At 25.5% G+C, this 12024-nt stretch overlaps 1 long non-coding RNA gene across 1 annotated transcript; it reads left to right on the top strand.

The window, feature by feature from the left end:
• The first annotated feature begins 1369 nt into the window (after positions 1–1369).
• Positions 1370–10749, top strand: LOC145849150 (uncharacterized). Its single transcript, XR_014372327.1, has 3 exons — positions 1370–1487; positions 3155–3238; positions 10599–10749. It is a non-coding gene; the product is annotated as an uncharacterized LOC145849150 (long non-coding RNA).
• The last annotated feature ends 1275 nt before the right edge of the window (positions 10750–12024 follow it).

Below are 12024 nucleotides of genomic sequence, written 5' to 3'. Positions count from 1 at the left end.
TTATTAATTTCTTTTTTATCCAGTTAAATCCGATTTAACTTTTTCAAATCTAAAATAATTAACATACATCAAATACCCGATTAATTTCGTTACTAGCTGCGCTGTATAAGAGCATTGTCAAAGTAAAACGAAAAAGAGCATAATTGTGTATATGCCAAAACTTTACTCACAAAGGTTAATGTTTTTGTTGAAAACAAAGTATTTGAATAAAGTATTTGTTAAAGTTTCGTAAATTTATTATATATTTGTAAGTTTAAAGATTTAAAATAGTTTTAAAGTATGTAAGTAGTTTTATTTTGCTGTATGTAGTGATTTATTTTTGCTGCAAAGAAACTTAGTTTATAAGTCCCAAAACTTTTACAAAAGACCATGTAAAAATATATATTCATTTAATTATGTTGTTTACAATTAGAAGTATTAAAGCTGCTCTAATTGTATTTATCTTAATGAATTTTTATTTTCTATTGTTAAAACACTTATCCAATAATCATTTTGTGGAAAAAAAAGCAATAAGTTATGTTTTAGTGGTTCTCTAATTTGCTCTGTTATGACTTGTTTTCAAAAAAAACAAACCTTAGAAACTATGATAAGTAATTTATAATTAATTAAGTATATCGACCTTACTATATTTTCTGATTGTTGAAAACAAATAAATAGATCCAACTACTAGAAGAGAAATAATTTATTTTTTCAAACTTAGTTTGTACAACACAGTCTTGAAAGAAAAACATCTATTGATCTTATTTAACTATTAACTGTTTGCCTTAGATGTATATTTATTTACCAAATACTTTATGTTTACCAGACAATCAAGTCATCAATCAGCTACACTGCTTATGAAATCTTTACCACTGGTTAAACTACCAGTTAGTTTTTGTCAATTGAAACAACTACAATATAATGTAGTTAATGTCACTACTTTGTTTAAACTCACAACTTTTATCAAGTTCAACAGAAAGTACCTTTAATCTTAACTGTTTAAAATAAATATATCATTATCATTTTAGAAAGAGCTTGTTTTATTAGTGGAGTCTTAGATGTATATTTAGAATTATTGTGTTATATAACTGCATTTAAGCATTAGTTTTCTTTTTTTTCTAATTTTCATTTTGAAATTAACTTACAAAAGGATAAATTTTTAACATTCCAACTACTTTTGCTTAATTATTTGTTTTTTTATCTTATTTCAGCATCAATGAAAGTTTTATGTGCTAAAAAATTAATCAAATAAATGCCTTTATATCAAGTAAAATTTTTAAGAAAAGATGGCATAAAAGTTAAAAACAAAAACTGAAAATAAAAATATTACAAGTAAAGTATTTTACAAACTGCTAAAAACATAAACATTTGCTATTGCTTTTTTTTTTGCAGAATTTGAAGTATAAATTTAAGTAAGCAATGATATAAAACGATTTCAATTTGAACATGGATAAGGTACTGACCTGCATAGGAAAATGAACGGAATCAAATTGTTTTGAAAATTAGAGGTATGATAATTTATCAAAAAATCTAAACTAAACAAACAAAATATGACGTTATGTGATTAATTCTTATTTTTAATTAAAATGTAATTATTTAAAACCATTAGAAATTAAATACTTTTTGTATATAAAGGGTAGAACATGTCTTAAAACTTTAAGACAAGTATTTAACGCAAGGTACGCTCTTTTGGCCAATGCTAAGGTGCGTACTTTATCTTTGTCCCTTCTGTATTTGTAATATTATGTACATTTTTTAAAGTTAGTAAAAAAAGCTTTAAAATATTCAATTTTATTATAATTAATAAAAGTTGAAAATACCTTTATGGTTTTTATACTAAGATATCTCCTTCCTACCATGCTAAGTTCAACTTTCATTAATACTGCAAAACCAAAGTAACCTTATATCAAAGTTTTTATAAGATAAACATGAACCAATTACTTTCAAGATTTTAAAGCTCTATATATTACAATTGTTTGCAAGTACCTCGAACTTTTATTTACTACTTCTCAGTAAATGTTGAAAATGTGTTTCTAATTTAATATAGCCGTGGGAATAAAAGCTTGTGAAACTAAAGTTGTAAAACTACTAACCTCGTCTAATTAGCTTGATTGGCAACAATAACCTTTAAACCAGGATTTCTAAAAAAAGACCATCTCTCCTCCTTTTAAGTAATTTCGGTAAATCAGGGATCCATAACTAATAAAAGGTGCAAGTAGGGAAGAAGAAATTTTGAAATTTTGGGCAATCATAGAATTTTTGTTTTTAGCTTTGTTTTCATATTTCCTAAAGTAAGAGTTTAAGTAGGTTTTCACAAAGCTTCCTGATATTAGAGGACAAAAACTTAGAGGATATAAGAATATTTAAATAATAATGCATGCGATACCTAATAACAGGTTGCAATTTTTGTTCATTTTTTACTTAGTCTTAAAGTTTTTTACATATTCAAGTACAAAGAAGACAATAACATTTAACGTGTAAAGAAATGTTATGTTAAGTTGCAAAAGTTACTACTTCAATAAAATAGTAACTATATACCAGTTTGTAACTTTTCTCACAACTTATTTTAAATTGGTTTTAATAATTTTTAATTGTTATTAAGTTTTTAATAAACTTATGTTAAAGTCTTACATACTTTTACGGGTAGTAACTACTTTACTGTTAATACTAATGAGTAATTGATTATTTTTTTGTACAAAGAAAATATTAAATCATTTATAATTACAAATTTTTAACGATTGTTAGTTAATGGTTTATTTAATAAAAAACACAAACAAAGAAAAGAACATACAGAAAGAAAGAAACAAAGATAATTTTTTACAATTTATAAACTACCGTATTATGGAGTACATATGTATCATATACAATATATAATACTTGCACAACTTAATAAGTAAGCAAACACATCCTTATGACTTATTACAACAACATAATTTTGGGTTGAGTAAGTTATGGCCAGCAGGCCACATCTGTCTAAAAAAATCTTTAAGCCGCAAAAATTTTTATTGTTTTTAAAATATACTGTACATTTTCTCTTAAACTACTTTATTCTATTTTTTATTATAATAGACTAACGGCTAGAACACTAGCCCTAATATAGATAAAATAAAGTTTTGTTGGTTTTAATCTTTATTAATATTAATATTAATGTATAACGTAGAAAATATTTTTGCAGGTAAAGTCACTCCCCGCGAATCGACGCATATTGTGTTCACAGCAAAATTGCTTAACTAAACACGAGAACATAACTAAACGAGAGGTAGGTAATATGAAAATAGTATTGGTTTTTTACTTATTATATAATTGTTTAAATAAAGTTTATGGACTTTTCTACTCTTTTTTGTTTACAAAATATTTAAATTTAAGTTGTACAGTTTATATATGTGAAAAGTTTTAGTTTTTTAATTATTTATGTGTGCATAAAGTATTTTTTGTACTTCGTTTCTTGCTCACCTAAGACTAAATTTGTATTGAATAGTATTAGAAAAAATAATTCTCAGACACCATGCAAGACAAGTTTAGTTTGAGGTTGACAAGCAACAAGTTAGCTAAAGAAAATAAGATACTTATAATGTTTAAATGAAATTTTATGACATAAATAATGTTAGTAAATTAAAAAATTTACCTTGTTTTACTTAAAGGTATAAATTGGGGAGGGTTTAGATACTTTACATAAAAATAACAAAGCCATAGAGTTCAATAAGCTCTTTATGAACGGCAAAACTAGAAATTAAAAAAAAAAACAATTTTATTGTTAACCTTTGTCCTCATATATTAGTATTTAAAATGATATGCAAGAAATTTTACATTACTGATAAAGTACATACAAAACGTTTTCATTTTTTAAGAATGCTTCAAATTCTTTTTTAATGTTTTTTGAGAGTTCTTTTATGCGAGTGCGTAAGCAATCAAGTACGTAGATTTACGAGAGGTGACTGTAATGTAAATAAGAATGTAATTTTTTTTTAATAACTAATTATTAACATTTTACTTTGGTTTTGTTTAAACTTCAAATTACTTTTCTATGCCAATTCATGTTTACTAATTTTTCTTATAATTTATAAATTGATTAGTTAACGTAATGATCAATAAAATGCTTTAACTATGGTAGCTTTAACTAATTTTATTAAATCCTTGAGACTCAAAAACACTATGTTAATATTAATAAATATTATAGTAAAACATTTTATTTTTTTTTACTGAAAAATAAAGTACAGGTTTCAAATTTTTTGTACGAAAATATCATGTTTAAAACAAATATCTTCTGAATAAGTTAAGTATTTTTCAATTATCTAATTCATAAATATAAAATATTGAGTTTTTGTTAGTCTAATAATTAAAAACAAGTCTAAACTTTATTAAATGAGCTTCTATCTGATGATTTGTAAACTTGTTGAAGATTAAAAAACAATTTAAAATGTATGCATTGTATTTTATTAATCATTTATTTAAATAAACATGCAAGAAATAGTGTTTGATAAAAGTACATCAAGTTAAGATTTAAATGTAAGTTTAACAATCCCTTTCTAAAATAATTATGTAACAAGTTTATCAGAAGTACTAGGAAAAAGCTTAAAAAGGAATTCAACTTTGTTCAAAAAGCACTACTTTTTTGCAATTTGAAAAAATAAAATTTAATCAAAAACTTTTAAACTATGAGATTAAGTTATATTGAACTTTAATGTAACTTGATTTTATGTCATTAACATTATATGTTTTGGTTTTTATGTTTTGGTTATTAACTATATTTTATAAGCTACAATCAGTTTTGTTGTTAAACTTTGAAAACTATATAAATAAAACGACAAAAATTTAGAAAGGTTAATTAAATATTAAAGCGGTCAGATTCGAAACTCTGTATGAATTTAGAATTTACTAAAGTAAATATTGTATTAGTTATTTATTAACTTCAAACTATTGAGAACTAATCACTTTGTTTATACTCTCATACAAATACAAAATGTTATACTTATTTTTTAATTTTAATATTTCTTATGATTTTTATTTTAATTTAGTTTTAAAAGTTTCGGATTTTTTAATCTTACATCGTCAATAGCTTAAATAAATATAGTGTTACTGTTTAAGACTAGATTTGAAACATCTTGCATTGTTAGTAATATTTCACTTAAATTTACCTAATTAACATTTTTGCAAAATTTTAAGTATTTGGTAAGTATATACTTTTGTTTTATTTTTTTGAATTAATGAACTTCAAAAATCTTTTTTTTTAATTTTAGCTGACTTTTTGTAGTCGACATATTTAACAACTTTGTATCAAATAATTAAAAAAAAATTTAAGCCACTTTTGTTAGTTTGCAATGTTTATCGGTAAAAATTAGCCATCTGCTGTTAATTTATTAAATATCTTTGCTATTTAAGTGAATTTTGTTAAATAACAAACTGATCACTAATCAAAAAAATTTACAAAATATTAATGGCGATTACAGTATGCTCTACTTATTTCTCTGTGTATGCTCAGTATAACAATTAACGCTCCACTGATTTTCTCAGAGCTCTTTCCTTTCTCTTCTTTTAAAAATATTCAACCTTACACAGCTTTATAAAGTTGTTTGTCCACTACTATTACTTTTTTGTCACAGAAGTTTTGGTTGTTTACAGAATTTCAAATAACAATTTTCTGCCTCCAATTCAGCGTTATTTGGTCATTTGACTGCTGTATAAATTATAAGTTAAGCAAATATCATTTTGGTCATAAAGGCTAAAGTATACGCATAAAAAAATCGTTTTAAAGTAAAACTTCTTTCAATAATTAATAACAACTTTTATTATTTAATTATTGAGCATTATAATAATGAACTCTTTGCCTAGACAGAATGCTATACTTGTTTTTCTTTCATAAAAGTTATTTTAGTATACAAATTTTTAATTAATATAATTTTGATAGTTTTAACTTATTAGTCTAAAAGAAACCATAACTTTGTAAATTTAACATTGTTATTCAATACTTCTACCTATATTATCTTTTGCATTGTCACTAAGCTTTAACTGACATGTACTTATTGTACCTTATAAACAAAACTTTATGTTGTTTAAATATAGGTGTATTCTATGTTAATAACTAAAAAATATGTTGTTTGAATTTTCACTCTCTCTTTTTAGTCAACAAAGTTTTAAATTTTGAATTCTTAACAATTTAAAAAAGAAATTTTAACTAACTATTGTCAGTTTATGATGCTTATCAGTGTATACATTTGTCATCAGCTGCAAACTTAACATTTATTGTTATTAATAACTGAACGATTTTTTTTTGTACACTAGGTCTTTAGACCAAACCTATTAAGCGCTTTTTATCGTTCAAAAGACAATTATAAAAACTATGTTTATCAGAAGGAACCCAACCGCGCTAAACAGGAAACTATATTATTTCTAAATTTGTAAAATAATAAATGTTCTTAATTTATATCGAAAGTAAAGCTAAAATGTATCCGGAAATTTTATAAAGTGTTATACATAATAGTAGCTATCTGGACGTCCATTACAATTACTACATGCTCTATTTATCTCTCAGTACATGCTCAGCATCACAATTAACGCTTCACTGGTTTTTTCCGGAGCTCTTTTTTTTATCTTCTTTTAACAAACATATATATTCTTGCATAACTTTATAAAATTTTTATCCATTTTGTCTTACTATATCGTTTTTCATCACGGAAAGTTTTAATAGTTTTCAAAATTTCAAACAAATAAATTCATTTTCTTGTAACGGGGAATTAGGTCAAAGGCGATACTTATAACAAATAATGAAATTGGTTTTGTAACAAATGCGCTAAATTATTTTATTAAACTCACAATTCCCAACTGCGCTCATTTTCCACATATTTTAGGGTTGCTACACACTCAGGGAATCTCAGGGAATTTTCAAACTGTAGAAAATCTCAGGGAAACTCAGGGAATTTTTGACATTTTTCTTTTAACTCAGGGAAACTCAGGGAAGTTTTGTTTTTTTCTCTAAATTTCAGGGAAGTTTTTGAAAATCTCAGGGAATTTTTTTTCTAGATCTAGAATGAGGTTTAGTTAATCCAGTTTCAATATTTTGTTCAAAAGTAGTAATTTTTATTATTTAAGTGGTTATTTTGAATTTTTTTAGCCTTGCGGCTAGTTCTTCAATATTCTTAGTATTAACATTGTAGTTTTTTAAGCTTTAAATTTATATTTACTAAAGTAAAATCAAACAGTTTAGAGAAATGAAAGTTGTTGTTAACTATTAATTGAAAAGTTTTAATAAACTTTTTATTTTTAGTTACTTATGTAGTTTAAAAAACACTATTTTGTACTATTAGTTCTTATTTTTTAAATAATAAAGTTATTTTTTATTTGTTTACAACTACTTGTTTTCAGTAAAAATATTAAAACGAATACAGTTTAGTGTTGTATTACTTTTGTTAAAAAAATCGAGGTTAAATTTTTGTTTAAAAATAATAATTTCAAAAGTAGTAGCAGTAATGTAATTAATTTTTTAGTGTGAATGTTTTAATATACTTTACAATTTTTTTGCAGATTTAATTTAAAAGCTTTTTTAAGTATTATGAGTAAAGTACAGTTAAAAACCTTGTTTAAAAAAAGTTAGCTTAACCATGAAGACTTCAAAGATTGGTTACTTGAGGATGTAGAAAAAAAGAAGTTTAAATGTAAGTGGTGTGGTGATGATACACCAATGGCCTTAACCAACATGGGTATAAGGGCATTGAAATCGCACAGTATGTCGAAAAAACATCTTAAATTGAAAGCCTCTAAGAGTAAAAATAATACAATTACTTCTTATTTTGGTGGGGCTAATAGTTCAACTAGTATATCAGCTGCAACTTCTTCAACAGCTGCTGAAATTTATTGGGCTCTCAAGTGTACCAAAGAAAACTGGTCAGGAAACTCTTGCGATAATAATAACACTTTACTCACTACCATGTTTCCTGATAGTGAAATTGCAAAAAAATTTCTGCATGAATAGTACCAAATATTCATATATAACAAACTTTGGTATAGCCCCTTTTTTTAAAGATGTCTTAAAAAAACAGTTTTGTGCTCGTCTTTTTATTCCATTTCATTTGATGAGTGTTTCAATAAAGTCTTGCAAAAAACTCAACTAGATTTGGTTGTGAGATGCATGAAGAAAAAAAAAGTACACTGTCAATATTTTACTTCAGTATTTTTAGGTCACTGTACTGCAGATAATTTAAAAAAAGCCCTATTGACCGAAATTCAAGAGTTAAACCTAAAAAATTTGATCCAAGTTTCAATGGATGGACCAAATGTGAACGTTGCTCTTGCAAAAAAAGTTGACTTTGATAGAGAGGCTTCAGGTCTACCTCAACTTATTAACCCAGGGTCCTGCAGCTTGCACATTATTCATGGTGCATTCAAGTCCAGTGTTGAAGCTACACCTTGGAAAAAAAAAGTTTTAAAACATCTCCATTGCTTATTTGATCACACATCGGCCAGAAGAGATGACTATGTAACTGAAACTGGGTCAACTATCTTTCCTTTATCGTTTTGCGCCACAAGATGGTTAGAGTCAAAGCAGATAGCTGACAGAGCCATTTTAATTTGGCCTAATGTTGTTAAAATGGTACAGTACTGGAAAAAACTGCCTGGTTACAAACAGCCACCAGGTCAAGATTTTATAACTATAAGCAATGCTATAAAGGATGATGTATTAATAGTTGTGATGTTGAATTTTTTTAGCTTTGTTGCCTCAATTTTGGTTCCATATTTAACAAGGTATCAGGAAAACAGCCCAAGCATTCCTTTCATGTATGATGATATACAGAAGTTAGTATACAAGTTAATGAATATTGTTTTTACTACTTCTTTCATGGAAGCCCATTCAAATGGAAAAAAGCTACTTGAACTAAATAATGAGCATTTTCAAAATAAAAGTTTTCACAAAAAAGATGTAGAGTTAGGATGTGCTGCTTCTACTTTAATTCAAGATTTGCTAAATCAAGGTAAAGTTTCTAACATTTTGTTCAAGTCATTTCACAATGAATGTAAACTTTTTATATTTGCTATAATAAAAAAAATTAAAACAAGAATGACTGTTGGTTTGAACTTTTTAAGAAGGGCAGCTGTTTTAAATCCGGCATGTCTAATTGGAATGGGTAAAGACCGTTGTGTCAGAAACTTTACAAGGTTGGTCCAACAACTTGTCAGCATGAAGATACTAAAAGCAAAAGAGGGTGATGACAGCATTAATCAATACATTGATTTGTTAAGTTCTTCTAACACTCAAATACTTTTTGAAAATTTTCTTGAAAAAAGTCACAGTTTAGACACCTTTTATTTTGACACACTCGATATCCCAAGCAAGTATAAAGATTTAACAAGAGTCCTTGAGGCTGTTTTTGTGCTTCACAATGGCCAGGCAAGTGTTGAACGGGGCTTTAGCTTAAATAAGGAAGTAATATCAACTAATATGGGAGAGATGACAATAAGGTCCCGAAGAATGATCAAAGATCATCTATATGCAAACAGTCTAGAACCAAGCACAGTGAACTAAGTTCTGAATTGTTAAAATTTGTAAAATCTTCTAGGGGCTAATATTAAATTTTGTCAATTAAAATGTCAAACAAATTAAACTTTATTCTTTTATGTAGAAAGTTAACTAACAAGTTTACACAAAGTTGTGCAAAAATTTAGTTTTTAATTTTTAATTGGTTTAAACCTTTTAAGATTGAGTTTTTGAAAACAGTTTTTTTCATAAATTTAATGAAGAAGCATACACATACAACCTTCCTTTTATTATTAAAAAAGAAAAATGGGAATGAGGTATTAATAATTTGTGTTAGAAGAGAAATTTTTTTATTTAAGATTTGAAAAATACTCAGGGAAACTCAGGGAAATTTAAGGTTACTCAGGGAAATTTTTGGTCACTCAGGGAAGATTTTTTGGCTCAAAGAGTGGCAACCCTGATATTTCTTTTCCATTGTACGTTTTTTGATTTTTTTATTATATTTTTTGCTATCACTGTTACGCTGACCCTTGTTCTTGGTCGACTAGCGGTTCTCAATTGGATGGGAAATGCACAACCTCATAATGAAAATAAAAATATTTTTTCAAAAGAAAAACCGCATTTTTAAGTTTTCTATGTTAATTATTTCATTAGAATATATCTAGTAAATCGCATATACCATTATAGAATTCCTATTTGCCGTTTTTATTACAAAATTTAAAAAGCTTTTGAAGTTAAGGACCAGTAAAATTTAAAATGTACGTTTATTTTCTGACTTTTGCAAGAAAAAATAAATTCCCCATAGAACTCTATAAATAATTGTGAAATTTTTTTATCACAAGCTAGTTTTGTTTATAAACGAAACGAAAACATTTATTTTTTATGTGTTTTGTTAGGCACTATTAGTATGTATATCATTTAAATAAGGTTAACAAAGTTTTAAATATCATATGTTTTCTAAATATAATTTATATACCTATTAAAACGTAATTACTTTTTTCGTGTTCAATGCATCAAGCATTTTTAGATAACTTTAAATATTATACGAGTTACTAAATATCAAGTTTTTTTATAACATAAAACATTACATATTTATGTAATTATAATTACTTTTGTTTTAAAAATTACTTTAACAACTCTTTTATTTTAACAGAATTATGCTGCATATAGATACAAAGATGTGTGTACGAGACTAGCAGCTATTTTTCCTTCTAAGGTTTTAAACTTTTTTTTATTGTCTACTATTGATATTTTTTAAATAAATTATTAAATTCTAAAATGAAGTTTTAAAGTTAAAAAAAACTTTTCTTGCTTAAATCAACAAAAAGAGTACTCTATATAAAAACTGAAACATTAAAACAAGTAATAAAATGCTCCTAACTTTTTTCTATCTACTTATCATAATTGTTTTGCATGTTATATTAAGAGAACATAAGAAGAATAGCTAGTAATTTTATTAATACATATCAAAACTAATAGCTATATTTTATTTGTTTTATAAACCTCGTACAATGACCTTAAACTGTATCAGAGGTTTACGACTCCATAACCAAAAGTTTTTAGTCCAGGTTTTTGAACCAAATTTTTGAGTAACATTTTTTGTTGTTTAATAAACGATTAACTTTAAAATTTTAAAAGGTACTTCATTGTGCTTTAATTTATGAATCTGTAAAGCCTAGTGGTTCTAAAAATAAAAAAACTCAATAATTTTTCTTTAATTTAAAAAAAAAACCTCATTGAACGGTGTAAATTAAATTGTAAAACTGGGTTTGGTTAATTTTGAATGATTTTTATTTACAAAATATTTTATATACAAAATGCCTATCATTTAAATTTCTTTGAGCTAGCTGTTTTTATTTTAAAATTTGGAAACCTTGTAAACTTTTAAGAGTATTGATTTTGTAAGTTATTTTTAAAAGCCTAAAATTTTTAAGAATGCTAAAACTTACAAACTAGTTTCAAACTTTGTTTAAAGCTGTGTCAACATATAGCCACAAATGTTATAACTAAACTGACAAACAAGCTTTGTTCGAAATACATATACATGTTATAAATTATCTGCACAATTTTATTTTAGGTATGACATGGCTAAAATCAGTAAAAATTTTGAATTGGAATATTTAACTCATTTTTGGAAAAATACCAATAAAAAAATTACTTCCGATAAAAAACTGTTATATACTAGTTTATTTAATAAACATTGTTAAACTACTTTAATTGAAAAAAGGTTATATGTTTTTTATTAATTTTATTGAATTTTATTATGACTAAAGAACTTGAGTCACATTATTAATGTTAATTATAAGAAAAAAAAGTTGCCTGTTAAAGAACCTGCAAATTTTTATATTTATTTTATTGTTTATAAATACTTATTACTAAATAACTGTTTTTCAAGCGTGGGAATTCACATGAAAAAATTTGCACCGAAAATACCTTTTAAGCTTTTACCACCGTGGCAAACCTAAAATTTTTCTAAAAACAACCCCAATGTAAGTTATACGGGACCTTGAAAATTATTTTTTCAAATTTTTGGCTGAAAACATTTTTTCATGTAGCAAAAATCACGAAAAGAAGATTTT

Source organism: Thalia democratica, chromosome 1, assembly GCF_965202585.1.
Source record: "Thalia democratica chromosome 1, ktThaDemo2.hap1.1, whole genome shotgun sequence".
Classification (NCBI taxonomy): Eukaryota; Metazoa; Chordata; class Thaliacea; order Salpida; family Salpidae; genus Thalia; species Thalia democratica.
Note: the sequence above shows the minus strand (reverse complement) of the source record. Positions and strands in the feature narration are given on the sequence as shown.